The sequence below is a fragment of the Drosophila bipectinata genome, unplaced genomic scaffold (genome assembly GCF_030179905.1).
Source record: "Drosophila bipectinata strain 14024-0381.07 unplaced genomic scaffold, DbipHiC1v2 scaffold_25, whole genome shotgun sequence".
In the NCBI taxonomy this organism is placed as follows: domain Eukaryota; kingdom Metazoa; phylum Arthropoda; class Insecta; order Diptera; family Drosophilidae; genus Drosophila; species Drosophila bipectinata.
Genome location: NW_027222898.1, coordinates 82,501 through 95,180, shown reverse-complemented (window position 1 = coordinate 95,180; position 12,680 = coordinate 82,501). Strand labels below are relative to the sequence as shown.

Below are 12,680 nucleotides of genomic sequence, written 5' to 3'. Positions count from 1 at the left end.
ACATATGCATATAACATATATGAAAATATATGAATATAAAAAAATATATATGGATATGAAAATATTTATATGTATATGAAATATATGGTAGGTGATGGGGATAGCCTACCATATAATATATAATATAATAATATTTATTATATTATAATAAATATGGAAATATTAAATTATTTTCATATGGATATGGATATGGATATGGATATGGATATACATATTCATATGGATATACTAAAATATACTGAAATATACCGATGAGTATATTTAGGTGAGGGTAAAAAGGCAAATAAATACCCAGCTTGACGAAAGTGTGTTCAAAAAGGTATATAGGGTAGGTGGTGTCGTCCTACCAATATAGTATATTATTTATATTATATGAATATACTAAAATACCGATGAGTATTTTTAGGTGAGGGAAAGAAGGCAAATAAATACCCAGCTTGACGAAAGTGTGGTCAAAAAGGTATATATGGTAGGTGGTGTAAGCCTATCTATATAATATAACATACTATATTATATATTATATATACACTATATTGTATACTTAGATAATATCGTTGAAGCGTCTACGTCTTATTATAAATTATAATTTGACAAGTTTCCAATTATTATCGTTAATTTCTGGTTCTAGGCAAATAAAAATTTCTTTTTATTATATCCTAGTAAGTATATGGAATTAAATTTAATTTCATATACGTATATGATAATAGTAGTAATATTATTATTATTATTATTGTATAAATAAATATGAATAAACTATATATATGAAAATATATAAATATATGAAAATTAAAAAGTGCTTAGTTTTATATCATATAAAACTAGACTTTTATATACAAAGAAAATAAATTTTAAATTTATTATCAAAATACATATGCGATAATTTTATTATAAAATTAAGCAAATATATATATGTGAATATATACAAATTGTTGTATGTGAAAATATAAAGATATTTTAGAATTAAATATATGCATAATATTGTATTTTATTAAAAAAAATATTAAAGAAGGCTTATATAAATAAAAAGACCGCCCGCTCATATAAATACCCTAACACAAACGAGGGTTTAAGAAAAAGCCATGAAAAAAATATACCCTGAGGTGTATGCGTTGGGCACCCGAGGGATATATTATAAATATATATATATATATATATATTTTAATAAATGAACGAATATTGAATGCCATATAATAATTGGCCAAATTCGTTAATATTTTAATTTATACAAATATTTGCAATATTTATTTTCTATATATCAATATGAAAATGAAATATATCAAAGATATAAACATTATTCTGGTTGATCCTGCCAGTAGTTATATGCTTGTCTCAAAGATTAAGCCATGCATGTCTAAGTACACACGCATTAAAAGTGAAACCGCAAAAGGCTCATTATATCAGTTATGGTTCCTTAGATCGTTAACAGTTACTTGGATAACTGTGGTAATTCTAGAGCTAATACATGCAATTAAAACATGAACCTTATGGGACATGTGCTTTTATTAGGCTAAAACCAAGCGATCGCAAGATCGTTATATTGGTTGAACTCTAGATAACATGCAGATCGTATGGTCTTGTACCGACGACAGATCTTTCAAATGTCTGCCCTATCAACTTTTGATGGTAGTATCTAGGACTACCATGGTTGCAACGGGTAACGGGGAATCAGGGTTCGATTCCGGAGAGGGAGCCTGAGAAACGGCTACCACATCTAAGGAAGGCAGCAGGCGCGTAAATTACCCACTCCCAGCTCGGGGAGGTAGTGACGAAAAATAACAATACAGGACTCATATCCGAGGCCCTGTAATTGGAATGAGTACACTTTAAATCCTTTAACAAGGACCAATTGGAGGGCAAGTCTGGTGCCAGCAGCCGCGGTAATTCCAGCTCCAATAGCGTATATTAAAGTTGTTGCGGTTAAAACGTTCGTAGTTGAACTTGTGCTTCATACGGGTAGTACAACATACAATTGTAGTTAGTACTATACCTTTATGTATGTAAGCGTATTACCGGTGGAGTTCTTATATATGTTTAAATACTTGTATTTTTTCATATGTTCCTCCTATTTAAAAACCTGCATTAGTGCTCTTAAACGAGTGTTATTGTGGGCCGGTACAATTACTTTGAACAAATTAGAGTGCTTAAAGCAGGCTTCAAATGCCTGAATATTCTGTGCATGGGATAATGAAATAAGACCTCTGTTCTGCTTTCATTGGTTTTCAGATCAAGAGGTAATGATTAATAGAAGCAGTTTGGGGGCATTAGTATTACGACGCGAGAGGTGAAATTCTTGGACCGTCGTAAGACTAACTTAAGCGAAAGCATTTGCCAAAGATGTTTTCATTAATCAAGAACGAAAGTTAGAGGTTCGAAGGCGATCAGATACCGCCCTAGTTCTAACCATAAACGATGCCAGCTAGCAATTGGGTGTAGCTACTTTTATGGCTCTCTCAGTCGCTTCCCGGGAAACCAAAGCTTTTGGGCTCCGGGGGAAGTATGGTTGCAAAGCTGAAACTTAAAGGAATTGACGGAAGGGCACCACCAGGAGTGGAGCCTGCGGCTTAATTTGACTCAACACGGGAAAACTTACCAGGTCCGAACATAAGTGTGTAAGACAGATTGATAGCTCTTTCTCGAATCTATGGGTGGTGGTGCATGGCCGTTCTTAGTTCGTGGAGTGATTTGTCTGGTTAATTCCGATAACGAACGAGACTCAAATATATTAAATAGATATCTTCAGGATTATGGTGTTGAAGCTTATATAGCCTTCATTCATGGTAGCAGTAAAATGTTTATTGTGTTTGAATGTGTTTATATAAGTGGAGCCGTACCTGTTGGTTTGTCCCATTATAAGGATACTAGCTTCTTAAATGGACAAATTGCGTCTAGCAATAATGAGATTGAGCAATAACAGGTCTGTGATGCCCTTAGATGTCCTGGGCTGCACGCGCGCTACAATGAAAGTATCAACGTGTATTTCCTAGACCGAGAGGTCCGGGTAAACCGCTGAACCACTTTCATGCTTGGGATTGTGAACTGAAACTGTTCACATGAACTTGGAATTCCTAGTAAGTGTGAGTCATTAACTCGCATTGATTACGTCCCTGCCCTTTGTGCACACCGCCCGTCGCTACTACCGATTGAATTATTTAGTGAGGTCTCCGGACGTGATCACTGTGACGCCTTGTGTGTTACGGTTGTTTCGCAGAAGTTGACCGAACTTGATTATTTAGAGGAAGTAAAAGTCGTAACAAGGTTTCCGTAGGTGAACCTGCGGAAGGATCATTATTGAATGAATCTTATCCGTTATTAAAATATTTATTATATATAAATATATAAATAAAAATTACCCAAAAATAAAAGACATATATATTATATTGAATATATAGACCATTTGTTGTCTTCAATATAAATTGCGTGTATATTTAATTAATATACATGCGTTGCGTGATGTATTGTTCATATTAAATTATGCGCATACATTGATAAATGCAACACCTAAAATATACATTGTTGTACCTGATATACAGGTTAATGCTTTATATAATATTAAAACAATATAAATTATATTTATATTGATTATATAAAACTAAGACATTTCGCAACAATTATTTTAGGTATAAAAATAACTTTATTGAAGGAATTGATATATGCCAGTTAAATGGTGTATTTTTAATTTCTTTCAATAAAAACATAATTGACGAATTGTATATTTATATATATTTATAAAACTCTAAGCGGTGGATCACTCGGCTCATGGGTCGATGAAGAACGCAGCAAACTGTGCGTCATCGTGTGAACTGCAGGACACATGAACATCGACATTTTGAACGCATATCGCAGTCCATGCTGTTATGTACTTTAATTAATTTTATAGTGCTGCTTGGACTACATATGGTTGAGGGTTGTAAGACTATGCTAATAAAGTTGCTTATTATTATATATTTTTATAATGATATGCATATGGTATATTATTGGATATATTTATATATTCATAATATTAAATATAAAAGCAATTATCTCAAATATTTATAAAAGAAAAAATGAAGATATACAATTCTTTCTTTTTTCAATTCAAATAATACTGAGAAATGTCTAGCATAAAAAAAAATTAAATTTTTTTTAACTAGAATTGTCTCTTATTTAAAGATGCGAAAATTGAAAATATATCAAATATATTGTTCTTCATAGAGATATATTGTTTATATATATATATACATTGCTTTATACAACCTCAACTCATATGGGACTACCCCCTGAATTTAAGCATATTAATTAGGGGAGGAAAAGAAACTAACAAGGATTTTCTTAGTAGCGGCGAGCGAAAAGAAATCAGTTCAGCACTAAGTCACTTTGTCTATATGGCAAATGTGAGATGCAGTGTATGGAGCGTCAATATTCTAGTATGAGAAATTAACGATTTAAGTCCTTCTTAAATGAGGCCATTTACCCATAGAGGGTGCCAGGCCCGTATAACGTTAATGATTACTAGATGATGTTTCCAAAGAGTCGTGTTGCTTGATAGTGCAGCACTAAGTGGGTGGTAAACTCCATCTAAAACTAAATATAACCATGAGACCGATAGTAAACAAGTACCGTGAGGGAAAGTTGAAAAGAACTCTGAATAGAGAGTTAAATAGTACGTGAAACTGCTTAGAGGTTAAGCCCGATGAACCTGAATATCCATTATGGAAAATTCATCATTAAAGTTATAATATTTAAATAATATTATAGAAATAGTGTGCATTTTTTCCATATAAGGACATTGTAATCTATTAACATATATAATTTATCATAAAATATGACTTATAGTTTATTCAAATTATTATGCTTGCATTTTAACATAGGATAAATGTCATTAATTTGATAAAGTGTTGATAGATTAATAAGAATACAGTGCGTTAATTTTTCGGAATTATATAATGGCATAATTATCATTGATTTTTGTGTTTATTATATGCACTTGTATGATTAACAATGCGAAAGATTCAGGATACCTTCGGGACCCGTCTTGAAACACGGACCAAGGAGTCTAACATATGTGCAAGTTATTGGGATATAAACCTAATAGCGTAATTAACTTGACTATTAATGGGATTAGTTTTTTAACTATTTTATAGTTAATTAACACAATCCCGGGGCGTTCTATATAGTTATGTATAATAATATTTATATTATTTATGCCTCTAACTGGAACGTACCTTGAGCAGATATGCTGTGACCCGAAAGATGGTGAACTATACTTGATCAGGTTGAAGTCAGGGGAAACCCTGATGGAAGACCGAAACAGTTCTGACGTGCAAATCGATTGTCAGAATTGAGTATAGGGGCGAAAGACCAATCGAACCATCTAGTAGCTGGTTCCTTCCGAAGTTTCCCTCAGGATAGCTGGTGCATTTTAATGTTATATAAAATAATCTTATCTGGTAAAGCGAATGATTAGAGGCCTTAGGGTCGAAACGATCTTAACCTATTCTCAAACTTTAAATGGGTAAGAACCTTAACTTTCTTGATATGAAGTTTAAGGTTATGATATAATGTGCCCAGTGGGCCACTTTTGGTAAGCAGAACTGGCGCTGTGGGATGAACCAAACGTAATGTTACGGTGCCCAAATTAACAACTCATGCAGAAACCATGAAAGGCGTTGGTTGCTTAAAACAGCAGGACGGTGATCATGGAAGTCGAAATCCGCTAAGGAGTGTGTAACAACTCACCTGCCGAAGCAACTAGCCCTTAAAATGGATGGCGCTTAAGTTGTATACCTATACATTACCGCTAAAGTAGATGATTTATATTACTTGTAATATAAATTTTGAAACTTTAGTGAGTAGGAAGGTACAATGGTATGCGTAGAAGTGTTTGGCGTAAGCCTGCATGGAGCTGCTATTGGTACAGATCTTGGTGGTAGTAGCAAATAATCGAATGAGACCTTGGAGGACTGAAGTGGAGAAGGGTTTCGTGTGAACAGTGGTTGATCACGAGTTAGTCGGTCCTAAGTTCAAGGCGAAAGCCGAAAATTTTCAAGTAAAAATAAATATTACAATTATTGTGAAAATTATATACTTGAATAATTTTGAACGAAAGGGAATACGGTTCCAATTCCGTAACCTGTTGAGTATCCGTTTGTTATTAAATATGGGCCTCGTGCTCATCCTGGCAACAGGAACGACCATAAAGAAGCCGTCGAGAGATATCGGAAGAGTTTTCTTTTCTGTTTTATAGTCGTACTACCATGGAAGTCTTTCGCAGAGAGATATGGTAGATGGGCTAGAAGAGCATGACATATACTGTTGTGTCGATATTTTCTCCTCGGACCTTGAAAATTTATGGTGGGGATACGCAAACTTCTCAACAGGCCGTACCAATATCCGCAGCTGGTCTCCAAGGTGAAGAGTCTCTAGTCGATAGAATAATGTAGGTAAGGGAAGTCGGCAAATTAGATCCGTAACTTCGGGATAAGGATTGGCTCTGAAGATTGAGATAGTCGGGCTTGATTGGGAAACAATAATATGGTTTATGTGCTCGTTCTGGGTAAATAGAGTTATAATCATTTATGGTTGTAACTTGTTCCCCGGATAGTTTAGTTACGTATCCAATTGTGGAACTTTCTTGCTAAAATTTTTAAGAATACTAGTTGGGTCAAACCAATTAGTTCTTATTAATTATAACGATTATCAATTAACAATCAATTCAGAACTGGCACGGACTTGGGGAATCCGACTGTCTAATTAAAACAAAGCATTGTGATGGCCCTAGCGGGTGTTGACACAATGTGATTTCTGCCCAGTGCTCTGAATGTCAAAGTGAAGAAATTCAAGTAAGCGCGGGTCAACGGCGGGAGTAACTATGACTCTCTTAAGGTAGCCAAATGCCTCGTCATCTAATTAGTGACGCGCATGAATGGATTAACGAGATTCCTTCTGTCCCTATCTACTATCTAGCGAAACCACAGCCAAGGGAACGGGCTTGGAATAATTAGCGGGGAAAGAAGACCCTTTTGAGCTTGACTCTAATCTGGCAGTGTAAGGAGACATAAGAGGTGTAGAATAAGTGGGAGATATTAGACTTCGGTTTGGTATCGACAATGAAATACCACTACTCTTATTGTTTCCTTACTTACTTGATTAAATGGAACGTGTATCATTTCCTAGCCATTATACGGATATATTTATTATATCTTATGGTATTGGGTTTTGATGCAAGCTTCTTGATCAAAGTATCACGAGTTTGTTATATAATCGCAAACAAATTCTTTAATGAGAGATGCATTCATGTATTATCGATTTGAAAATTTGGTATAACTCCAATTACTCAGGTATGATCCAATTCAAGGACATTGCCAGGTAGGGAGTTTGACTGGGGCGGTACATCTCTCAAATAATAACGGAGGTGTCCCAAGGCCAGCTCAGTGCGGACAGAAACCACACATAGAGCAAAAGGGCAAATGCTGACTTGATCTCGGTGTTCAGTACACACAGGGACAGCAAAAGCTCGGCCTATCGATCCTTTTGGTTTAAAGAGTTTTTAACAAGAGGTGTCAGAAAAGTTACCATAGGGATAACTGGCTTGTGGCGGCCAAGCGTTCATAGCGACGTCGCTTTTTGATCCTTCGATGTCGGCTCTTCCTATCATTGTGAAGCAAAATTCACCAAGCGTTGGATTGTTCACCCATGCAAGGGAACGTGAGCTGGGTTTAGACCGTCGTGAGACAGGTTAGTTTTACCCTACTAATGACAAAACGTTGTTGCGACAGCATTCCTGCGTAGTACGAGAGGAACCGCAGGTACGGACCAATGGCACAATACTTGTTCGAGCGAACAGTGGTATGACGCTACGTCCGTTGGATTATGCCTGAACGCCTCTAAGGTCGTATCCGTGCTGGACTGCAATGATAAATAAGGGGCAATTTGCATTGTATGGCTTCTAAACCATTTAAAGTTTATTATTTATATTTTAAACGACAATGGATGTGATGCCAATGTAATTTGTAACATAGTAAATTGGGAGGATCTTTGATCACCTGATGCCATGCTAGTTACATATGAAAACATTATTTAATACAATGACAAAGCCTAGAATCAATTGTAAACGACTTTTGTAACGGGCAAGGTGTTGTAAGTCGTCGAGCCGCTGCCATAACGCGCTACACTGAAGCTTATCCTTTGCTTGATGATTCGAAATATAAAAAAAATGTAAATATGCATGTGTAAATATGTATATTTAGTATAAAAAATCTTTATATGCTATATCTAAGAAAGCATATAAGGATTTATCACGGGTTGTCCACGTTTCCCTACTAATTGTGGCCTACTAACTGTTTCGTCATCTTATTAGTGACGTGAAAAATGAAAATAATATTTTTCATTTATATTGTTATAAGTCTTAAACCTTAAGACGGCGGGAGTTGAATTACTTTCGTTTAGGTAGCCAAATGCCTCGTCATCTTATTAGTGACGTGAAAAATGAAAATAATATTTTTCATTTATATTGTTATAAGTCTTAAACCTTATAACGGCGGAAGATGAATTACTTTCTTTTAGGTAGCCAAATGCCTCGTCATCTTATTAGTGACGTGAAAAATGAAAATAATATTTTTCATTTATATTGTTATAAGTCTTAAACTTTAAGACGGCGGGAGTTGAATTACTTTCGCATAGGTAGCCAAATGCCTCGTCATCTTATTAGTGACGCGCATGATTCAATTCAAGAGATTCCTTCTGTCCCTATTTAAAACCTCACGGATATTAAAAATATTAAACATATATTGTTATAAGTCTTAAACCTTAAGACGGCGGGAGTTGAATTACTTTCGCATAGGTAGCCAAATGCCTCGTCATCTTATTAGTGACGCGCATGATTCAATTCAAGAGATTCCTTCTGTCCCTATTTAAAACCTCACGGATATTAAAAATATTAAACATATATTGTTATAAGTCTTAAACCTTAAGACGGCGGGAGTTGAATTACTTTCGCATAGGTAGCCAAATGCCTCGTCATCTTATTAGTGACGTGAAAAATGAAAATAATATTTTTCATTTATATTGTTATAAGTCTTAAACTTTAAGACGGCGGGAGTTGAATTACTTTCGCATAGGTAGCCAAATGCCTCGTCATCTTATTAGTGACGTGAAAAATGAAAATAATATTTTTCATTTATATTGTTATAAGTCTTAAACCTTATAACGGCGGAAGATGAATTACTTTCGTTTAGGTAGCCAAATGCCTCGTCATCTTAATAGTGACGTGAAAAATGAAAATAATATTTTTCATTTATATTGTTATAAGTCTTAAACTTTAAGACGGCGGGAGTTGAATTACTTTCGCATAGGTAGCCAAATGCCTCGTCATCTTATTAGTGACGTGAAAAATGAAAATAATATTTTTCATTTATATTGTTATAAGTCTTAAACCTTATAACGGCGGAAGATGAATTACTTTCGTTTAGGTAGCCAAATGCCTCGTCATCTTATTAGTGACGTGAAAAATGAAAATAATATTTTTCATTTATATTGTTATAAGTCTTAAACTTTAAGACGGCGGGAGTTGAATTACTTTCGCATAGGTAGCCAAATGCCTTGTCATCTTATTAGTGACGCGCATGATTCAATTCAAGAGATTCCTTCTGTCCCTATTTAAAACCTCACGGATATTAAAAATATTAAACATATATTGTTATAAGTCTTAAACCTTAAGACGGCGGGAGTTGAATTACTTTCGCATAGGTAGCCAAATGCCTCGTCATCTTATTAGTGACGCGCATGATTCAATTCAAGAGATTCCTTCTGTCCCTATTTAAAACCTCACGGATATTAAAAATATTAAACATATATTGTTATAAGTCTTAAACCTTAAGACGGCGGGAGTTGAATTACTTTCGCATAGGTAGCCAAATGCCTCGTCATCTTATTAGTGACGCGCATGATTCAATTCAAGAGATTCCTTCTGTCCCTATTTAAAACCTCACGGATATTAAAAATATTAAACATATATTGTTATAAGTCTTAAACCTTAAGACGGCGGGAGTTGAATTACTTTCGCATAGGTAGCCAAATGCCTTGTCATCTTATTAGTGACGCGCATGATTCAATTCAAGAGATTCCTTCTGTCCCTATTTAAAACCTCACGGATATTAAAAATATTAAACATATATTGTTATAAGTCTTAAACCTTAAGACGGCGGGAGTTGAATTACTTTCGCATAGGTAGCCAAATGCCTCGTCATCTTATTAGTGACGCGCATGATTCAATTCAAGAGATTCCTTCTGTCCCTATTTAAAACCTCACGGATATTAAAAATATTAAACATATATTGTTATAAGTCTTAAACCTTAAGACGGCGGGAGTTGAATTACTTTCGCATAGGTAGCCAAATGCCTCGTCATCTTATTAGTGACGCGCATGATTCAATTCAAGAGATTCCTTCTGTCCCTATTTAAAACCTCACGGATATTAAAAATATTAAACATATATTGTTATAAGTCTTAAACCTTAAGACGGCGGGAGTTGAATTACTTTCGCATAGGTAGCCAAATGCCTCGTCATCTTATTAGTGACGCGCATGATTCAATTCAAGAGATTCCTTCTGTCCCTATTTAAAACCTCACGGATATTAAAAATATTAAACATATATTGTTATAAGTCTTAAACCTTAAGACGGCGGGAGTTGAATTACTTTCGCATAGGTAGCCAAATGCCTCGTCATCTTATTAGTGACGCGCATGATTCAATTCAAGAGATTCCTTCTGTCCCTATTTAAAAACTCACGAATATTAAAAATATTAAAAATATTTTCATATGGATATGCAATCGTATGGATATCCAAATATGTGTGGGAAAGTCGTACTTCCTATACGATAAATGACCGGATTGACGAAACCGTGTTCAAAAAGGTATATAGGGTAGGTGGTGTTCGGCCTACCAATATAATATTAAAATAATATTATATTAAACAGAAGATCGCCAGTATTAATATATAAGCATATGGTTATGAATACATATGCATATAACATATATGAAAATATATGAATATATAAAAAAAAATATATATGAATATGAAAATATTTATATGTATATGGAATATATGGTAGGTGATGATGTTAGCCTACCATATAATATATAATATAATAATTTAATTATATTATATTAAATATGGAAATATTAAAAATATATTAAAAATATTAAAAATATTTTCATATGGATATGCAATCGTATGGATATCCAAATATGTGTGGGAAAGTCATACTTCCCATACAATAAATGACCGGATTGACGAAACCGTGTTCAAAAAGGTATATAGGGTAGGTGGTGTTCAGCCTGCCAATATAATATTAAAATAATATTATATTAAACAGAAGACCGCCAGTATTAATATATGAGCATATGGTTATGAATACATATGCATATAACATATATGAAAATATATGAATATAAAAAAATATATATGGATATGAAAATATTTATATGTATATGAAATATATGGTAGGTGATGGTGATAGCCTACCATATAATATATAATATAATAATTTAATTATATTATATTAAATATGGAAATATTAAAAATATATTAAAAATATTAAAAATATTTTCATATGGATATGCAATCGTATGGATATCCAAATATGTGTGGGAAAGTCATACTTCCCATACAATAAATGACCGGATTGACGAAACCGTGTTCAAAAAGGTATATAGGGTAGGTGGTGTTCAGCCTGCCAATATAATATTAAAATAATATTATATTAAACAGAAGACCGCCAGTATTAATATATAAGCATATGGTTATGAATACATATGCATATAACATATATGAAAATATATGAATATAAAAAAATATATATGGATATGAAAATATTTATATGTATATGAAATATATGGTAGGTGATGGTGATAGCCTACCATATAATATATAATATAATAATTTAATTATATTATATTAAATATGGAAATATTAAAAATATATTAAAAATATTAAAAATATTTTCATATGGATATGCAATCGTATGGATATCCAAATATGTGTGGGAAAGTCATACTTCCCATACAATAAATGACCGGATTGACGAAACCGTGTTCAAAAAGGTATATAGGGTAGGTGGTGTTCGGCCTACCAATATAATATTAAAATAATATTATATTAAACAGAAGACCGCCAGTATTAATATATGAGCATATGGTTATGAATACATATGCATATAACATATATGAAAATATATGAATATAAAAAAATATATATGGATATGAAAATATTTATATGTATATGAAATATATGGTAGGTGATGGTGATAGCCTACCATATAATATATAATATAATAATTTAATTATATTATATTAAATATGGAAATATTAAAAATATATTAAAAATATTAAAAATATTTTCATATGGATATGCAATCGTATGGATATCCAAATATGTGTGGGAAAGTCATACTTCCCATACAATAAATGACCGGATTGACGAAACCGTGTTCAAAAAGGTATATAGGGTAGGTGGTGTTCGGCCTACCAATATAATATTAAAATAATATTATATTAAACAGAAGACCGCCAGTATTAATATATAAGCATATGGTTATGAATACATATGCATATAACATATATGAAAATATATGAATATAAAAAAATATATATGGATATGAAAATATTTATATGTATATGAAATATATGGTAGGTGATGGTGATA

The 12,680-nt window shown here is 33.2% G+C and overlaps 3 non-coding genes across 3 annotated transcripts; all 3 read left to right on the top strand.

The window, feature by feature from the left end:
• Positions 1-1,293: 1,293 nt before the first annotated feature.
• LOC138927428 (small subunit ribosomal RNA) lies at positions 1,294-3,288 on the top strand. The gene has a single exon (XR_011443921.1). It is a non-coding gene; the product is annotated as a small subunit ribosomal RNA (ribosomal RNA).
• A 441-nt stretch (positions 3,289-3,729) lies between these two features.
• Positions 3,730-3,908, top strand: LOC138927422 (5.8S ribosomal RNA). Its single transcript, XR_011443915.1, has one exon. It is a non-coding gene; the product is annotated as a 5.8S ribosomal RNA (ribosomal RNA).
• Positions 3,909-4,229: 321 nt separating this feature from the next.
• Positions 4,230-8,179, top strand: LOC138927436 (large subunit ribosomal RNA). Its single transcript, XR_011443929.1, has one exon. It is a non-coding gene; the product is annotated as a large subunit ribosomal RNA (ribosomal RNA).
• Positions 8,180-12,680: the final 4,501 nt, after the last annotated feature.